The sequence below is a fragment of the Entelurus aequoreus genome, linkage group LG24 (genome assembly GCF_033978785.1).
Source record: "Entelurus aequoreus isolate RoL-2023_Sb linkage group LG24, RoL_Eaeq_v1.1, whole genome shotgun sequence".
NCBI lineage: Eukaryota > Metazoa > Chordata > Actinopteri > Syngnathiformes > Syngnathidae > Entelurus > Entelurus aequoreus.
The window spans coordinates 19,590,331-19,603,956 of record NC_084754.1 but is presented as its reverse complement, the minus strand read 5'-3'; the positions used below and the strand labels follow the sequence as shown (position 1 = coordinate 19,603,956).

The 13,626-nt window shown below is 39.8% G+C and overlaps 1 protein-coding gene across 2 annotated transcripts in view; it reads right to left on the bottom strand.

Moving 5' to 3' along the window:
- The window catches only part of lrrc4ca (leucine rich repeat containing 4C, genome duplicate a), a 212,033-nt gene extending 202,375 nt beyond the window's left edge, over positions 1-9,658 (bottom strand). For both annotated transcript variants that reach the window (XM_062036079.1, XM_062036081.1), the window contains exon 1: positions 9,102-9,658. The gene's annotated coding sequence lies outside the window, so the exon portion shown is untranslated. The remainder of the gene's footprint in view (positions 1-9,101) is intronic.
- Between the last annotated feature and the right edge of the window lie 3,968 nt (positions 9,659-13,626).

Below are 13,626 nucleotides of genomic sequence, written 5' to 3'. Positions count from 1 at the left end.
GGTGAAACGGTATCTAATGCTTAAACCAAAAATAAACAAAAGGTGAGTTCCCCTAAGAAAAGGGGAAGGCTATTCAGGACGAAACTAAAACTGAACTGGCTATAAAATAAACAAAAACAGAATGCTGGACAACGGCAAAGACTTACAGCGTGTGGAGCAGATGGCGTCCACAAAGTACATCCGAACATGACATGACAATCAACAATGAAGGATAGCAATAACTTAAATAGTCTTGATTGCCAAAACAAAGCAGGAGCGGGGAATGGCGTTCAAGGAAGACATGGAACTGCTACAGGAAAATACCTAAAAAAGATAAAAATCCACCAAAATAGGAGCGCAAGACAAGAACTAAAGCTATACGCATGGGAAAACACCAAAAAACTTAAAATAAGTCACGGCGTGATGTGACAGGTCGTGACAGTACACCTACTTTGAGACAAGAGCTATAGTGATGCATGGTTGGTTATGGTTTAAAGTCATATCGAACAATTGTGAACAAAACCTTTGTTCAAGTCCGCTGGAAGCAGACTTGTATTTACGTTTATTTAATATTTAGAATGCAAAAAAAATAATTCATCCGTAGTCATGTCTTTCATAACGATTGTGAAAGATTACAAAAAAAGTGCAGTTCCCCTGTAAATATTGTTTCATCAGTCGGAATAAAAGGTTGGTCGACACTGCACAGCTTTTTCGCACAGGCAAGGAAATTGCTGTTTCACTTTCTCTGTTCACATTAATGAAAGGGTGTCAAACAGGTTTATATATATATATATATATATATATATATATATATATATATATATATATATATATATATATATATATATATATATATATATATATATATATATATATATATATAAGGGATGTAACGGTACATGTATTTGTATTGAACCGTTTCGGTACGGGGGTTCCGGTTCGGTTCGGAGGTGTACCGAACGAGTTTCTACACGGACATATTAAGTAGCGTAACGCACGTTGTGTAAACAATGCACACCGTGGCACAACACACGGCCTGCTAGCAGCTAAGGGGCTACGATAGACTGACCATACGTCCTCTTTTCACCGGACATGTCCTCTTTTGCGGAGCTGTCAGGGCGGAGTTTCTTAAATGCCTCAAATGTCCGGCATTTTGAGTTAGGGTTGCATGTATTTTCAATGTACGTTCAGGGTTAAGAAGGGGTTAAAAACAAAACAAATTGTGCGCGCAGCAGCATTCGTGAGGGAGGGGCAGAGACAGAGAGAGCGAGAGAGTTATGACAAACGCGCACGGGTCGCCAGGCTCTGCTTTTTATCCATAGATTTATCAGATTAAATTTTTTATTATCTATAGCAGGGGTGTCAAAAGTGTGCCGCAGAGGCCATTTGCGGCCCACAGCTAATGTTTTAAAGGCCCACAGCACATTCTAAAAATACTATTAAAATAAACAAAAACATAACAAAAGTGAAATAAAAAAGCTTAAAGGTTAAATTTAATTTAGAAAAAGTTGCAATGTTGACTAATAAAACAAAGCTGTTTTTTCTTTTCTTTCAAACTGTCATTGCTCAAAACATAATATTGAATCAAAATCAATGTTATTATGAATTATTGACCTATCCAAAGTTCCGATTGCTTCACATCAAATATTCCACTAAGAAAAATATTTTTGGTGGAAGATTTTGCAAATTTGGTAAATAAATAACCCAAAAATGTATATTTTGTTGTTTTCTTACTGTACCGATAATGAACCGAACCGTGACCTCTAAACCGAGGTACGTGCCGAACCGAAATTTTTGTGTACCGTTACACCATATATATATATATATATATATATATATATATATATATATATATATATATATATATATATATATATATATATATATATATATATATATATACATACAGTCGTGGTCAAAAGTTTACATACCTTGTGTAGGACATAATGTCATGGCTGTCTTGAGTCTCCAATAATTTCGACAACTCTTATTTTTGACATCACATGGACAAAGATAACACCTTCTGGAGGAAAGTTCTGTTGTCAGATGAAACAAAATTTGATCTGTTTGGCCACAATACCCAGCAATATGTTGGGAGGAGAAAAGGTGAGGCCTTTAATCCCAGGAACACCAAGCCTACCGTCAAGCATGGTGGTAGTAGTATTATGCTCTGGGCCTGTATTGCTGCCAATGGAACTGGTGCTTTACAGAGAGTAAATGGGACAATGAGGATTACCTCCAAATTCTTCAGGACAACCTAAAATCATCAGCCCGGAGGTTGGATGTTGGGCGCAGTTGGGTGTTCCAACAGGCCAATGACCCCAAACACACATCAAAAGTGGTAAAGGAATGGCTAAATCAGGCAAGAATTAAGGTTTTACAATGGACAATGCGGAAGAAACAAGTCCATGTCAGAAAACCAACACATTTAGTTGAACTGCACCGATTTTGTCAAGAGGAGTGGTCAAAAATTCAACCGGAAGTTTGCCAGAAGCTTGTTGATGGCTACCAAAATTGCCTTATTGTAGTGAAACTTGACAAGGGACATGTAACCAAATATTAACATTGCTGTATGTATACTTTTGACCCAGCAGATTTGGTCACATTTTCAGTAGACCCATAATAAATTCAAAAAAGAACCAAACTTCATGAATGTTTTTTGTGACAAACAAGTATGTGCTCCAATCACTCTATCACAAAAAATAAGAGTTGTAGAAATTATTGGAGACTCAAGACAGCCATGACATTATGTTCTTTACAAGTGTATGTAAACGTTTGGCCACAACTGTGTGTGCGTGTATATATATATATATATATATATATATATATATATATATATATATATATATATATATATATATATATATATATATATATATATATATATATATATATATATATATATATATATATATATATATATATATATATATATATATATATATTATATATATATAATGTGTATATATATATATATATATATGTGTGTGTGTATATATATACTGTATATATATATATATATATGTATGTGTGTGTATATATATATATATATATATATATATATATATATATATATATATATATATATATATATATATATATATATATATATATATATATATATATGAGTTGCAATATTAGATCATATTAAAGTTTAAAAGATATGTAATTGCATGCAGTATAAATGTATTCTCTCAAAATGGAAAAATAAATGCATTCAGTAAGTAAAGAAAGTAATTAATTAATGCATATTATCAATATAAAATTATGTGGCGTGCCATGTCTGGCCCCTGGCCTTTGAGTTTGACACCTGTGTATTAAAGCATGAGGTTGATGTTGTTGTGCTAGTCGATTCGAACATGGAGTCACCGCTCCACTGTCTAGTGGTCATGAGACATGAAGACGTCGTTGTTAGTTACCCCAAAATATGTGAAAGTGACACATGTACTAGTATTGATAGACATGGGAGCTGCTGAGATACAACACAGCATGTGGTTTCATTTCTTGGGGAGTGGAAGGCAATTTTCCTCGATGCCCTGTGGACCTATGTGCTACATGACAATTAATTACAAAAATAAGCACAATTAATCAATCATTTATTAATTTGTTTATCAAAAGGAAACATAATTGGATAAATAATTAGCATAATCGTGAGCCAAAGTAGGTTTAGAAAACAGTTTGGTTTTAAAAGTAACACCTTCAAATGTGCAAGTAAAAGGCAGATACCTTCTGCTTGTTTTTCTTGGAAAAGAAAACATCTCTTAAAGTTAACAATATTACATGGTTTGTGTCTTTTGTCTCGTGGTCGTAAATGTAAAACTTGTGGCGTTAAATTTTTTTTACAAACATAAGTCTCATGTGGCACATTTTGGTGTTATATTGATGCATTCATCCACCACTGTCATCAGTTTGAGGAACCTACATTTACGACCTATCCTGTAACGTCAATGGGCCCCATTCAGCAATAAGTTCCTAACTTTTCCTCTTATCTTTCTTCCTAAGTGATTTCCTAAGAGGAGTCCATTCAAATTCATGACGTCGCAATTGTTCCCACCTGCTGTTCTTAAGTTGCTGAATGCCAAATGGTTAGTGCTTGTGTGTCTATCACAATTTGCATATAAACACGCCCTTATTTCCCCAATATGCATATGTAAACACCCTTAATTCCGTAATTTGCATAGGTAAACGCCCTTAATTCCCCATATAAGGGTACAATTCTGAAACAACACTCAATAAACGATTGGGAACTGAGGAAACTAATTGTTGAAGCTTTGAAAGTGGAATTCTTTCCCATTCTTGTTTTATGTAGAGCTTCAGTCGTTCAACAGTCCGGGGTCTCCGCTGTCGTATTTTACGCTTCATAATGCGCCACACATTTTCGATGGGAGACAGGTCTGGACTGCAGGCGGGCCAGGAAAGTACCCGCACTATTTTTTTACGAAGCCACGCTGTTGTAACACGTGCTGAATGTGGCTTGGCATTGTCTTGCTGAAATAAGCAGGGGCGTCCATGAAAAAGACGGCGCTTAGATGGCAGCATATGTTGTTCCAAAACCTGTATGTACCTTTCAGCATTAATGGTGCCTTCACAGATGCGTAAGTTACCCATGCCTTGGGAACTAATGCACCCCCATACCATCACAGATGCTGGCTTTTGAACTTTGCGTCGATAACAGTATGGATGGTTCGCTTCCCCTTTGGTCCGGATGACACAATGTCGAATATTTCCAAAAACAATTTGAAATGTGGACTCGTCAGACCACAGAACACTTTTCCACTTTGCATGAGTCCATCTTAGATGATCTCGGGCCCAGAGAAGCCGACGGCGTTTCTGTATGTTGTTGATAAATGGCTTTCGCTTTGCATAGTAGAGCTTTAACTTGCACTTACAGATGTAACCACAAACTGTATTTAGAGAGAGTGGTTTTCTGAAGTGTTCCTGAGCCCATGTGGTGATATCCTTTAGAGATTGATGTCAGTTTTTGATACAGTGCAGTCTGAGGGATCGAAGGTCACGGTCATTCAATGTTGGTTTCCGGCCATGCCGCTTACGTGCAGTGATTTCTCCAGATTCTCTGAACTTTTTGATGATTTTATGGACCGTAGATGTTGAAATCCCTAAATTTCTTGCAATTGCACTTTGAAAAACGTTGTTCTTAAACTGTTTGACTATTTGCTCACGCAGTTGTGGACAAAGGGGTGTACCTCACCCCATCCTTTCTTGTGAAAGACTGAGCATTTTTTGGGAAGCTGTTTTTATACCCAATCATGGCACCCACCTGTTCCCAATTAGCCTGCACACCTGTGGGATGTTCCAAATAAGTGTTTGATGAGCATTCCTCAACTTTATCAGTATTAATTGCCACCTTTCCCAACTTCTTTGTCACGTGTTGCTGGCATCAAATTCTAAAGTTAATGATTATTTGCAAAAAAAAAAAAAGTTTATCAGTTTGAACATCAAATATGTTGTCTTTGTAGCATATTCAACTGAATGTGGGTTGAAAATTAATTGCAAATAATTGTTTTCCGTTTATATTTACATCTAACACAATTTCCCAACTCATATGGAAACAGGGTTTGTATCTCTATTCATCTATCCATCTATCTATCTATCTATCTATCTATCTATCTATCTATCTATCTATCTATCTATCTATGATATTCATTTAACATTAGACAATAGAAGTAAGGGAACTTGTCACACTTGAGAACAAATAGGCCATCCTAAGAGAGCTCTGGAGCACTCATAGATTTTGATCTTACTAACGAAGAAACAGAAAACATTGGTGAATAAAAAAATGTCCTTAAAAACTTTGTAAGTGGGCCTAGGAACAAAACTTGTTCTTAAGAATGGTTGCTGAATGGGGCCCAATGTCCTCCACACGTTTTTCACATTATGTATGTGAGCTTTCAGATTCTCTTTTGCAGTCAGACATGCCGGATTGATCCGCTTGTCCCCGAGACAAGAAAATGGTGAGTATAAAAGTGGATCTATGTAACTGCTCTATTTCTTACAAACCTTCTTGAGAGATTCCATAACCATGGACCAAGCAAAATATGTCGGTCGCTCCTATTGTTGATACAAGTGCAATGAAAGAAATGAATACTAATGACGTTCTAAGAAGACCTTTTTAGATATTAATCCGATTTGAGAAATTATCATTTCATTATGTGGCACAGAGTGCTGGCCTTGATATGAACCGGACCACAGGCTGAAGTGGGAACTAAATGACAAAAGAGCGTAGGAAGCCAACGTCTTATACGGTATGTCACTCTGAAAGACCCCCGACCCCTAATTTATGTGTCCTTTTCTGTCTGACAACTTCATTAATTTTCTGACATGGCTGCTGGAACGATTTTCAATAGATGCATCAGACAGAAGCGACTGAATAAATTGGACATGAAACAGATGTCTGAGGGAGCAATGTCATCACGTAAAGACCGTCTTTGTGTGAACAGCAGGAAGTCGCTTTTGGTCTGCAAAATGCACCTGCTCAAAGGCTAATGCCAACTATTATAGCGCAAATACCTCTAACATGGTAAAAGCCACAAATAAAGTTGAAATAGTAATGTTGGGTTATAGTTGTGAATTTGTCATTTTGCAGCACTTTACCAACTGCACACTTAGGAGTGTGAGGGGAGGATGTATTATGGCAACCAAATGGTGACAACATTAATCACGGTAACCCAAAGTCAAATGTCAAACAAACAAACAAAAAAAACATCCAATCAGCATTCTAACATTTCCCAAGGTGATGTCACTCCATCATGGAATGCTTTTCTTTCAAAGGATGAATGATGCTCGCCAATGCTTGCCATATTTCTCCCTTTCACAGGAGAATAATGTGATTCATTCCTTATGTGAAAAGTGACAGCTACATCTATTTATACGTTTTACCACCGTGGTTTCCGGTTGATGATTGACATTCCAGAATTACCTTGCACAAAATTCAAATGAAAATAAAGTAAAATCTAAATGTATGACACATAGCCTTCATTTTTAATGCTCAAGATTCTGATCAGATTGGGGTTTTGTTTCTTCTTTTCAGTGGATATGGAGCAGATCCTGCTGTTTTAAATCTGTCTTTTTCACAAAAAGCAGGCTGATGTGTAATCTGTTGTGTTGGTTGCATATTTGTGAACGACTATAACAAGAAAATGTGTGTTTCTTGGATATGGACAATCGCCCACAATGTCTTGGTACTAATTTGGATTCACGGGTAGACTAATAATTGATAAAACAATTGATGAAGAGATACCTTTCAATGCATATGCCATCTGTTTTATGTTGCAGCTCATTTCAGCACCACAGCAAAAGGGACAGCTCCCTCTCAGCTCTAGAACAAGTGCCTTCTGTGTAGGCCAGGCAATGTCTCACAATATACGCAACCAGTCATTGCAATACTGTGCTGCTGCTCTTGAAATACAAACAATCTCAAATAATACTTAAGTATGACAAAGTAGTCACTCGCAAACCGCATGCCGCAATGTACTGTTGCAGATTGTTAGTGACTTAAAAATAAAAAAATAAAAAATAAAAAAATGAGCTGTTGCCTACTTTGTATTCAGCAAGTGTTTGACATGGTGCAGTGTGTAACTCCATGCTGGTGACTAACACGCTTTATAGTGCACTCTTTCTCGCCCATAAACAGGAGGCACACTTCCCCTTGCACGTCAGCTCAAATCCGACGCTCTACATCCATCCAAATTAGCATTTAATATATGGTCCAGATATGACACACGCACACATACAGTTAATAATAACTTGGTGCAGAAAAGGCCGTAACTCTGCACTATATTTCCTTTTAGAACTGTGCTTTACTTTAGAACGGGGGTGTCCTAATTTTTTCCATCAACAACTGTATACTAAAAAAAATGTAGATTTCTATATTATATTGTAAAATATAAAAAAACTTGGTAACACTTTAGTTTGGGGAACATATTCACGATTAATTAGTTGCTTATTAAAGTAACAAAGACTTAATTTAGAGTTATTTAGACACTAGGGGCCCTGCGATGAGGTGGCGAATTGTCCAGGGTGTACACCGCCTTCCGCCCGAATGCAGCTGAGAAAGGCTCCAGCACCCCCCGCGACCCCAAAAAGGGACAAGCGGTAGAAAATGGATGGATGGATAGACACTAGGAGAACATATCAACTTTATAACATAACTATGTTTGAATACAAAACCTTTTTTCATCAATTTGTGTATTATATTGTATTTTACAACGTACCACAAATGTCACCGGGACCCCAGTTTGGACACCCCTGCTTCAGGAGATGTGAGGCTTTATACTGGGGGTCGGTAACCTTTTTGGCTGAGAGAACCATGAAAGCCAAATATTTTAAAATGTATTTCCGTGCGAGCCATATAATATTTTGGTAACACTTTAGTATGGGGAACATATGAATCCTTAATTAGTTGCTTATTAACATGCAAATTAGTAACATATTAGCTGTTAATTAGTCATTATTAAATACTTATTAATGCCTTAGTCTGCATGGCCTTATTATACAACCAGTAAGCCATTAACTAAGAGTCTCCCCTAACCCTATCCCTAACCCTATGTTAATAAGCAACTAATTAATGGTTCATATGTTCCCCATACTAAAGTGTTATCAATTTTTTTTAACACTGAATGCAACAAAATGCGTGCATTTTTTAAGTACTTAAGTCTATTATTAATTGTAATAACATTGTTATTCTGAATATAACCAATACTAAATAAAACTCTTCTTACCTATTAATGCGACTTCTTGAACAGGTGCGGTAGAAAAACGGATAGATGGATTAAAACGCATGAGAATGTTTAACATTTTGAACGTTATTTTGAACGTACCCTGAGTTTTTTCCCTGCCCTGATGTGAGCCGAGGATGCCGTTGTGGCTCGTGCAGCCCTTTGAGACACTTGTGATTTAGGGCTATGTCAATAAACTATGATTGATTGATTGATTGATTGATTGAACACTGTGATTACCAGCGGAATTATCCATTACCTATCGTGTTAAGCAATGTCAGCTAAGATGTATCTGAGAGCCAGATGCAGTCGTCAAAAGAGCCCCATGTTGCTCGAAAGCCATAAGTTCCCTACCCCCTTGCTTCACACACACAAACATGAACTTACTTCTTGATGAGTCTTCCCACTCGACAACGATGCCGCAATTCTCAGGCGATCCCGCACAATCCGAGGCTATTTAGCCCCCACTCTCATCACGACCAGCAACCCATCCATTAGTCCGGCTGTAGGGGAATAAATCTCAAAATGACGGGGATATATCCTTTTCCCGTGACAGACCCACAAGTGCCATAGCCGAAGAAAGTGAGCAACCCCCTTCCCCCCCCCTCCAATGCGTGAATTTTCTCCTGGGTGAGGGCAACGTGGACGTTATTTCCACATATAAGATGACACAAAATGGTGCACACCAGCAATCATGAGATGCATCCTAAAAAAAATCAAAAAAATAAGAGAGGATGTAGATGATGAACTTCCACCGAGTGTCTATGACTTCAGCCACACTGGGTTGGATAGTCTAAATGGCGCAAAGCTCTTCAGAATTTGCAGTATATATTTCCCCACGCGTGGGTCTTCCTCCTTTCCCAACCTGGAAAATCCTGCGGGTATCCTTAAAGTAAAGGGTAAATCGCCGTGTTCAAATTCTCACGTTTCCTTCCCGTGCGTCTTCACTTCTGCGTAAGTCTCCCCACGCGTCAAGTCTCGCCTATTCACCGAGGAGACGTGCCCACGGGGGGGGGGGGACAAGATGACGCCGAGGGCTGCTTATCAAAGTGTCCGTCCCTCGTCCTCACCTCCGGGCTTGCAGTCGGCGTTCGTGAGACGGGGTTCACTTTTTTTTTCTCCCCCCCCCCTTCCGTGCGCGTTCCGAACGGACAGCCGTGGAATTGATAAGCAGTGGCGTGGGTTACCTCCCACTGACAAAGTTCTCCCTCAACCACTGAGGAAGAGCCGCGGACGTTTCTCCTCTCCTCCCAAAGTCGACATTACAGTCACCTTGAGTGGCGCTGCTGCGTGTTTCCAGTCCCACGTCAAATGTGTTCATGAACGGCTTCTTTAATGTTGCATCCACGAGGCGGAGATGGAGAAGGGACAAAAAGGGGGTTTAGATGTTCTGAATACGACCGCTTGAATGCGCTAATGTGGCTTTGCAAGTAGGACACGACTGCCACCTACCGGGCTCTCTCGTCGGACAGCTGTAGTGGAATTGTGGCCCCCAGGGCTCTTTGTGCAGAGGATAGACTACATTTAACTTCAACTTGATCAGTCTGCATTTGGAAATGCTGCAGCAGACAATATAGTATATATTGGTGTATATACAGGTAAAATCCAGTATATTAGAATATTTTGAAAAACTTGATTTATTTCAGTAATTGCATTCAAAAGGTGTAACTTGTACATTATATTTATTCATTGCACACAGACTGATGCATTCAAATGTTTATTTCATTTAATTTTGATGATTTGAAGGGGCAACAAATGAAAATCCAAAATTCCGTGTGTCACAAAATTTGAATATTACTTAAGGCTAATACAAAAAAGGGATTTTTAGAAATGTTGGCCAACTGAAAAGTATGAAAATGAAAAATATGAGCATGTACAATACTCAATACTTGGTTGGAGCTCCTTTTGCCTCAATTACTGCGTTAATGCGGCGTGGCATGGAGTCCATGAGTTTCTGGCACTGCTCAGGTGTTATGAGAGCCCAGGTTGCTCTGATAGTGGCCTTCAACTCTTCTGCGTTTTTGGGTCTGGCATTCTGCATCTTCCTTTTCACAATACCCCACAGATTTTCTATGGGGCTAAGGTCAGGGGAGTTGGCGGGCCAATTTAGAACAGAAATACCATGGTCCGTAAACCAGGCACGGGTAGATTTTGCGCTGTGTGCAGGCGCCAAGTCCTGTTGGAACTTGAAATCTCCATCTCCATAGAGCAGGTCAGCAGCAGGAAGCATGAAGTGCTCTAAAACTTGCTGGTAGACGGCTGCGTTGACCCTGGATCTCAGGAAACAGAGTGGACCGACACCAGCAGATGACATGGCACCCCAAACCATCACTGATGGTGGAAACGAAAGCAAATTTTGCATTTCCTTTGGAAATCGAGGTCCCAGAGTCTGGAGGAAGACAGGAGAGGCACAGGATCCACGTTGCCTGAAGTCTAGTGTAAAGTTTCCACCATCAGTGATGGTTTGGGGTGCCATGTCATCTGCATTTGAATGCATCAGTCTGTGTGCAATGAATAAATATAATGTACAAGTTACACCTTTTGAATGCAATTACTGAAATAAATCAAGTTTTTCAAAATATTCTAATTTACTGGATTTTACCTGTATATACCCTATATTGCCTAAAGTATTTGGCCACCTGCCTTGACTCACATATGAACTTGAAGTGCCATCCCATTCCTAACCCATAGGGTTCAATATGATGTCGGTCCACCTTTAAAGGCCTACTGAAACCCACTACTACCGACCACGCACGCAGTCTGATAGTTTATATATCAATGATGAAATCTTAACATTGCAACACATGCCAATACGGCCGGGTTGACTTATAAAGTGCAATTTTAAATTTCCCGGGGAACTTCCGGTTGAACATGTCTATGTATGATGACGTTTGCGCGTGACGTCGATGGTTGAAACGGAAGTATTCGGACACTTTGTAACACAATACAAACAGCTCTGTTTACATCGCAAAATTCCACAGTATTCTGGACATCTGTGTTGGTAAATCTTTTGCAATTTGTTTAATAAACAATGGAGACTGCAAAGAAGAAAGCTGTAGGTGGGATCGGTGTTTTAGCGGCTGGCTGCAGCAACACAACCAGGAGGACTTTGAGTTGGATAGCAGACGTGCTATCCGACGCTAGCCGCCGACCGCATTGATGATCGGGTGAAGTCCTTCGTCGCGCCGTCGATCACTGGAACGCAGGTGAGCACGGGTGTTGATGAGCAGATGAGGGCTGGCGTAGGTGGAGCGCTAATGTTTTTATCATAGCTCTGACGAGGCCCCGTAGCTAAGTTAGCTTCAATGGCGTCGTTAGCAACAGCATTGCTAGGCTTCGACAGGCGGCACAGCATTAACCGTGTGGTTACAGGTCCAGTGTTTGGTTCGGTGTCTCCTGATAGTAGTATTGTTGATTTTCTGTCTATCCTTCCAGTCAGGGGTTTATTTATTTTATTTCTATCTGCATTCAAGCACGATGCTATCACGTTAGCTCCGTAGCTAAAGTGCTTCACCGATGTATTGTCGTGGAAATAAAAGTCACTGTGAATGTCCATTTCGCGTTCTCGACTCTCATTTTCAAGAGGATATAGTATCCGAGGTGGTTTAAAATACAAATCCGTGATCCACAATAGAAAAAGGAGAAAGTGTGGAATCCAATGAACCCTTGTACCTAAGTTACGGTCTGAGCGAAAAAAGATGCGTCCTGCACTGGACTCTAGTCCTTCACTCTCACGTTCCTCATCAACAAATCTTTCATCCTCGCTCAAATTAATGGGGTAATCGTCGCTTTCTCGGTCCGAATCGCTCTCGCTGCATTGTAAACAATGGGGAAATGTGAGGAGCCTTTCAACCTGTGACGTCACGCTACTTCCGGTACAGGCAAGGCTTTTTTTTATCAGCGACCAAAAGTTGCGAACTTTATCGTCGATGTTCTCTACTAAATCCTTTCAGCAAAAATATGGCAATATTGCGAAATGATCAAGTATGACACATAGAATGGATCTGCTATCCCCGTTTAAATAAAAAAAATGCATTTCAGTAGGCCTTTAACTCTTCTGGGAAGGCTGTCCACAAGGTTGCAGAGTGAGTTTATAGGAATTTTCCACCGTTCATTGGTGAGGTCACACACTGATGTTGATCGAGAAGGCCTGGCTCTCAGTCTCCGTTCTAATTCATCCCAAAGGTGTTCTATCGGATTCAGGTCAGGACTCTGTGCAGGCCAGTCAAGTTCATCCACACCAGACTCTGTCATCCATGTCTTTATGGACCTTGCTTTGTGCACTGGTGCACAGTCATGTTGGAAGAGGAAGGGGCCCGCTCCAAACTGTTCCCACAAGATTGGGAGCATGGAATTGTCCAAAATGTTTTGGTATCCTGGAGCATTCAAAGTTCCTTTCACTGGAACCAAGGGGCCAAGTGATTAGGACACCTGATTCCGATCATTTGGATGGGTGGCCATATACTTTCGGCAATATAGTGTATATATTAGTATACATAGAATGCACACCAGATGCAGTCTGGTGTGCCGTGGGTGATGATCTAATTTCACCTATTTGGGTTAAAAATATTTTTCGCAAACCAGTAATTATAGTCTGCAAATTATGTGTTGTTGTTGAGTGTCGGTGCTGTCTAGAGCGCGGCAGAGTAAATGGTAAATGGGTTATACTTGTATAGCGTTTTCTACCTTCAAGGTACTCAAAGCGCTTTGACACTATTTCCACATTCACACACTCACACACTGATGGCGGGAGCTACCATGCAAGGCCCTAACCACGACCCATCAGGAGCAAGGGTGAAGTGTCTTGCTCAAGGACACAACGGACGTGACAAGGTTGGTAGAAGGTTGGCATTGAACCCGGAACCCTCAGGTTGCTGGCACGGCCACTCTCCCAACTGTGCCACGCCGTCCC